The sequence below is a fragment of the Rhincodon typus genome, chromosome 25, assembly GCF_021869965.1.
Source record: "Rhincodon typus isolate 14 chromosome 25, sRhiTyp1.1, whole genome shotgun sequence".
Taxonomy (NCBI): Eukaryota; Metazoa; Chordata; class Chondrichthyes; order Orectolobiformes; family Rhincodontidae; genus Rhincodon; species Rhincodon typus.
The window spans coordinates 15,047,974-15,055,391 of NC_063356.1; the positions used below are offsets into that span (position 1 = coordinate 15,047,974).

The 7,418-nt window shown below is 41.4% G+C and overlaps 1 long non-coding RNA gene across 1 annotated transcript; it reads left to right on the top strand.

The window, feature by feature from the left end:
- The first annotated feature begins 701 nt into the window (after nucleotides 1–701).
- LOC125486085 lies at nucleotides 702–5,326 on the top strand. Its single transcript, XR_007264772.1, has 3 exons — nucleotides 702–783; nucleotides 4,944–5,053; nucleotides 5,181–5,326. It is a non-coding gene; the product is annotated as an uncharacterized LOC125486085 (long non-coding RNA).
- The last annotated feature ends 2,092 nt before the right edge of the window (nucleotides 5,327–7,418 follow it).

A 7,418-nucleotide genomic window follows, 5' to 3' on the forward strand; every position in this document is an offset into this window, starting at 1 on the left:
AGATAATAATGTGTAGAGCGGGATGAACACAGCAGGCCAAGCAGCCTCAGAGGAGCAGGAAGGCTGACATTTCGGGCCTAGACCCTTCTTCAGAAAGGGTCTTTTCTGAAGAAAATGCCCTTCTTTTCTGAAGAAGGGTCTAGGCCCGAAATGTCAGCCTTCCTGCTCCTCTGATGCTGCTTGTGCTTGGCCTGCTGTGTTCATCCAGCTCCACACCTTGTTATCTCAGATTCTCCAGCATCTGCAGTTCCTACTATCTCTGAGACCATCTACAAGACACAAGTCAGAGTGTAATGGAATGCTCTCGACTTGGCTTCGATGGGGGTAGGTCCAATAACACTAAAGCATTTTGACACAATCCAGGCAGGACAAAACAACCTACTTTATAGAGACAACATCCTCAAACATCATGTCTTCCTACCCTACTTCTTATTCCACCCCAAACCCGCCCAAAGCCCTTAACCCCACCTACACAGCCCTTTGTTCCACCCACGCAGCGCCTAGCCACAACCACGTGTCCTTTAGTCCCACCCATACAGCCCGTAGCCCCACCCACAAAGATTTTGATCCCATTCATTCAGCCATTAGCCCCGCCCCCGCTCTCCACCGCTCCACTCAGAGCTGCCGCCAGCGCAGGTCTCGAGCCCCTCCCTCCTCGTCCGGGCTCTCGCCCGCGCCGCCGCACCCAGGGTTGTACTGCGCAGGCGCCATGCTTCGGTGGGCGGTTGTCCGCTGTTGAGGTGAAAGGCGGGAGAAGAGTTCAGTTGTCAGCCGCCGGTTACTGTGAGTACGAAAAACCGACCTAGAAACTCACACGGCCCTTACTTTAGAAAACGAAATATTTTAAAGAGTGCCACACAGGCGGAGGACAACCAGACGGACGATCGAGTCAATGAATTCGACTGTAAAGGAGGAGATCATTCGGGCCATCGAACTCATGCCAGCTCTTTCAAAGACCTACGGAATGAATGCCCCCTCTCCTCTGCTGTTTCAATCTGTTCTCCCCACAAAGTCAAGAATCAGTTTCCTTTTCCCAAGTTCCCGCTATCCCGTTCTAGTTATTTTGAAAGTCACTATTGAGTCTGTTTTCGGCCTTTCAAGCAATCCGTCTAGAGCACCACAACTGACGAGACCACAGAGCGGTTAAGTCACAGATTTGTCACGGTGCAGAACGAGGCCATTCAGCCCAACGTTTCTGTGCTGGCTCTCTGAATAAGGATCGTGGCGTACTGTCAATCTCTCGCCCGTTCCCCATAACCTTCCTCATTACGTTTCTTGAGGTGCTTTTTTGAATGCCTCGATTGAACCTGCATCCACCACACTTCGAAGCAGTGCATTCCAGACTCAAAACACTCACATCGTCTTAACGTCTTTTGCAAATCACTTCAAATCTGTGCCCCCTCATCCTTTTACAAGTGAGAAGACATTCTCTGTCCATGCCTCCCATCGTTTTACATAAGAACTAGGAGCAGGAGTAGGCCATCTGGCCCCTCGAGCCTGCCCTGCCATTCAATAAGATCACAGCTGATCTTTTTGAGATGCAGCTCCACTTACCCGCCCACTCACCATAACCCTTAATTCCTTTACTGTTCAAAAATTTATCGAGCCTTGCCTTAAAAACATTCAGTGAGGTAGCTTCAACTGCTTCCCTGGGCAGGGAATTCCTCAGATTCACAACCCTTTGGGTGAAGAAGTTCCTCCTGACCTCAGTCCTACATCTGCTTCCCTTTATTTTGAGGCAATGCCCTCTAGTCCTAGTTTCACCTGCTAGCGGAAACAACCTCCCTGCCTCCACCTTATCTATTCCCTTCATAATCTTATATGTTTCTATAAGATCTCCCCTCATTCGTCTGAATTCTAATGAGTATAATCCCAGTCTACTCAGTCTCTCCTCATAATCCAACCCTCTCATCTCTGGAATCAACCGAGTGAATCTCCTCTGCACCCCCTCCAGTGCTAGTATATCTCTTCTCAAGTAAAGAGACCAAAACTGCACACAGCACTCCAGGTGTGGCCTCACCAGGACTCTCTACAGCTGCAGCATAGCCTCCCTGTTTTTAAACTCCATCCCTCTAGCAATGGCAGACAAAATTCCATTTGCCTTTTTAATTACCTGCTGCACCTGCAATCCTTTTAGCGATTCATGCACAAGGACACCCAAGTCCCTCTGCACAGCAGCGTGCTGCAATTTTTTACCATTTAAAACATAGTCCATTTTCCTGTTATTCCTACCAAAATGGATGACCTCACACTTATCTACATTGTACTCCATCTGCCAGACCTTTGCCCACTCACTTAGACTATCTATTATCCCTCTGCAGACTTTCAGTGTCTTCTGCACACTTTGCTCTACCACTCACCTTAGTGTCATCTGCAAATTTTGACACACCACACTTAGTCCCCAGCTCCAAATCATCTATGTAAATTGTAAACAATTGCGGTCCCAACACTGATCCCTGAGGCACACCACTAGCCACTGACCGCCATTTACCCCTACTCTTTGCTTTCTACTGGTCAACCAATCCTCTATCCATGCCAATACATTACCTGTAATACCGTGGAACTTTATCTTATGTAGCAGCGTTTGGTGTGGCACCTTGTCAAATGCCTTCTGGAAATCCAGATACACCACATCCACAGGTTCCCCATTGTCCACCATGCAAGTAATGTCCTCAAAGAATTCCACCAAATTAGTTAAACATGACCTACCCTTCATGAACCCATCCTGGCTGTTTCCAATGGGACAATTTATATCCAGATGTCTTGCTATTTCTTCCTTAATGATAGATTCAAGCATTTTCCCCACTACCGAAGTTAAGCTAACTGGCCTATAGTTGCCTGCTTTTTGTCTACTTCCTTTTTTAAACAGTGGCGTCACATTGGCTGTTTTCCAATCTGCGGGAACCACCCAGAGTCCAGTGAATTTTGGTAAATAAGTACTAGTGCATTTGCTATTTCCCCCATCACCCCTTTTAGTACCCTGGGATGCATTTCATCAGGGCCAGGAGACTTGTCTACCTTTAGCCCCATTAGCTTGCCCAGCACTGCCTCCTTAGTGATAATGATAGTTTCTAGGACCTCGCCTGCAATAAACTTCTTGCCATTAGTTTTCGGCATGTTATTTGTGTCTTCCGCTGTGAAGACTGACACGAAATAACTGTTTAATGTCTCGGCTATTTTCTCATTCCCAGTTATTAAATTGGCCTTCTCGTCCTCTAAAGGACCAATGTTTACCTTCGCCACTCTTTTACGATTTACATATTTATAGAAACTTTTGCTGCCTGTTTTTATATTCTGAGCTAGTTTACTCTCATAATCTATCTTATTTTTCTTTATAACTTTTTTTGTGGCTTTCTGTTGGCCTTTAAAGATTTCCCAGTCTACAAGTTTCCCACTACTCTTTGCTTTTTAGTATGTGTTTTTTTTCAATCTGATACTTTCCTTTATTTCCTTAGACATCCATGGCTGGCTCTCTCTTTACCTACACTTCTTCCTTATTACTGGAATATACTTCTGCTGAGCACTGTGAAAAATCATTTTGAAAGTCCTCCACTGTTCCTCAATTGACTCACCATAAAGTTTTTGCTCCCATTCTACCTTAGCTAACTCCTCCCTCATTCCTTCATAGTCTCCTTTGTTTAAGCACAGGACATAAGTACTGGATTTAACCTTCTCACGCTCCATCTGTATTTTAAATTCGACCATACTGTGATCGCTCCTTCCGATAGGATCCCTAACTGTGAGATCATTAATTATTTCTGTCTCATTACACAGGACTAGATCTAGGATAGCTTGCTTTGAAGCACAGAAGCCTTTGTGTCCATGTTAGTTCTCAATAATTCTGCTAGTCCCATGTCTCCATCCTTACCGTCTACTCATGTACCATTTTAATCCCCGGGTGCCTACCCAATTCCCTTTAGAAAAATGCAACTGAATTTGCCTCCTGCTGCTCATGAAGTGCATTCCAGATACCGACGACTCGCTAAAATAAAATGTTCTTATGTCTGAGTTTTCAAAAAGATAGTCTCCCGCCTTCCATCTGGCTTTTTCTTTGCCGGTAATTTTAAGGAGCTTCACTACTTGGTCAGAGTTACAGTAAATCTGCTTTTATTGTTTACACAGCTGGTGAAGCACTTTCTATCCAAGGATTTCTTGTTGAAGTATTTGAACAGTAGCCCTGGTAGTTCTGCGGACACCCAGTGGGTTTTTCAAGAATATTTCAAAAAGTGAGGCAGTTAATGAAGTTACAGAGAACAGCATAATAGTGTCTTGTCGACTTTTCCACTCGTAATGGGATTGTACATTAGACCCATTCTACGTCTGGAATGGTAGAAACTGAGAGCAGATGTGCTTTATGGGTGGGGTGAGGATATGGAGGGGTTTGAAATTGAAGACGAGCATTTTGATGTAAATACGATAGCAAACAAGTCAATGGAAAGCAGTAACTAATCAATATGCAAGATTTTGGGTAAAATAAGGGTAGCAGAGAACTGGGTGATTTAGAACATTTGTGGACTGACACAAGTTAGAGAAGCTACAAAAAGCCCAAAAAGGATACCCTGAGGTATAAAAATATTCAGATTTTGTTTGTGAGGATGTATTGCAATCATTAAACTTAAAAATAGGAACGTTAATTGTCTATATATTAAATAAGAGGAAACAGATCCAAGTGCTTACTATCAACAAATCTTTGATCCTCAAAGTGCTTATTAAAATGAGTGATTTTGAACCATCCTCGTTAAAATGACATACTTTTCCATAAACGTTCAGTTATTCTTCCGTATTGGAGTCATTTACTATTAATATATGCTTATAAATAATTTCTAGAGGTTTGAGTACAATGTTTAAAAGGTGCATACTGTATCAGTCTCACTTCTAAGCACACTCCATGAATTAAATACAAGTCTGTGCTTACATACAACTAACAGTTATGTATGTTGTAGACTTTAAGATACCTCATGATTCCAGCTACACTGCAGTATTGGCAACAACATCAAAGTGAAAGACGCTAGATTACTGAATCAAAACATGAGAAGAATATTTAAACTGATTGGTAAGTATGCTTTTCAAGAATTGAACCAGAAGCTCTGAACAATATGTACTTAAGCCTGTGATTATATGAGAAAGGAGTTACTTTAGTGATTTGGGAATCAATGTTGCACTGTCAATGTCTCACCAAGCATTAGGTGGCAGTAGTATACAAAACAGAAGCACAAGAAGAGGAGGAAATTATAACACCATTGAAGAGTGACCAGGATCAACTACCAACAGAATTCAATCTCTAAAATAGCATATCATTGCTAATGTGTGTGCTTAGAATTCTTACTTGTATGTTTTTCTATTGTTTCTTTAACATAGATGATTTATTGCAAACGTTTTCAGAAATTTCATTTTGATTTTCCATATTAGTCTCATTTACTACTTTTAGAAAAATGATTCATTGTTCAAGTCAGCTCTGTTTGGGATAAATGAGCACAGTCACAATTGATGATTTAAAACAAAGACTGTTAAATACTTCACTGTATCTTTACTTTGGACAGTGTGCTGGGTACAGGAATTCTGCTTTGACTTGAAAACAAATCTTCAGTTGTATTGTTTATGTAAGTTTGAATCTTACTACCAATAAAATCAGCAGATCCAAAAACCTCATGTTCAAGGGAACTCTGGGCTTTAAGATCTTCTTTACCAAATAAGTGAGTTTGCACTTGTGGAGATGGTGGCATATTGGTAATGTCACAGGACAAATAGCCCGGAGGCCCAGGCTTATGCCCTGGGGCACGATTTCAAAGCTCACAATTCAAGTAATAAATCTGGAATTGAAGCTACAGTAGTCATCAGTAACGGTCAACCTTGAAGCTACAATCGATTGTCATAAAAACTTCTCTGATTCATTAATTTCCTTTAGGAATGAAATATGACATTGTTAGCTGGTCTGACCTGCATGGGATTGTCCAGACCCAAAGCCATGGTTGATTTTTAAGTTGATTTCTGAAATAGCAAATCACTCAGTTTGAGGATAATTAGGAATTAGCAACAAACGCTGGCCTTGCCAGTGACACTCTCAGTGCAGAAAAAATAAAAAGGTGCTTTTTTTAATTAAACCATTACTTCCTAACTATTTTAGTTGGATGGCATTAAGGAAAACAAAAGGATTCTATTTCAGCTTTGGAGGGGTGAGTTTTCATCGGCTGGAAATCTGAATCACATTAGGAACTGATTTGTTCTAAGAGATACTGTCGATGGAGATGTCAACCTGCCTCTTTTACTGTATAATTTCATATAGATTACAATCTTACAACAAACATAAACTGGAACAGTACAATAGCTCTGTTAATCATGAAGTGATGCGTGAACAGGGCTTGAGTTAGGACACAATATCAGATGACCTCATCTTTGTAAAGGATAGAATGTGGGAGGCCAACCATGAGTGTGTTAAAATAAGCAAGAAATAACACATATGAAGGAGGATTGCAGCAGTTGATAACTAGCAACATTTTGGAGATCGAAAAGGGTAGTCTTGGTAATAATATAAATTTATGGGAGGAATGTCAGCTTGAGATCAAATAAAATACTGAGATTATGAACAGCCTAGTTTAGTGACAGTTACCGTCATGGCCCTGAATTTTCATAAAGAATGAGAGGTTCCCCAGATTAGTCAAAATGGCAGCAGAGCATCAATTCATGAAGTGTCAAAACCCTTATCCACCTTTTTCATGGGACAGGCAGAGCTGGGGGCTGGTAGTGACATTGTGTATTGTATATACTTATTTCACAAAGCCAACAACACATGTTAAAGTGGATCTTCCTTCAATCAGATCCAATTCTTGTGAGTGGGACATCCAAAATACGAGTTGTGAGCTTTAGAGCTTTTAGCAATAGGTCTAAAGATGCTTGTGTTCTTTGAAGAGGCAGGGTACCCTTTTGGAGAGGTGGGGTATAGTATTGCATAGGCTCAGGACACCTTAAGGAGCAGTCAGGAGCCCTCTTAGACTATTGAAAGTGGACATAAATGCGCGTAAGAGTTACGTAAACTCATCGGAAGAATCATGCTGATTGGAATGTCATGTTAAAGACACTGTGTCGCACTCGAAAGAACTGTGAAGCTGTCAAGATATTTAAATCTCCAGGCCTTTAAGTTTTTAAAAAAAACTGAATAAAAATAAAATTATTTCACACTGTCTGTTGACATCAGCCTGAGGGTTACCATTATAGAATTTGTTCTATATGACTGATTCTCAACCTTTCATCATGGATTTATGCCTGTCAGTTCACAGTTTGACAGCTCCAAGCGCTTGTAAACAATTTGAATCAATGTTTGTTTTTGTAAGGAATTAAGTAGGAAGGAAATTAAATACAGAAGGACAAACAGAGTAAAACTTGGAAATGATGCATATTGATCTGATTTGATTTGTTTACCT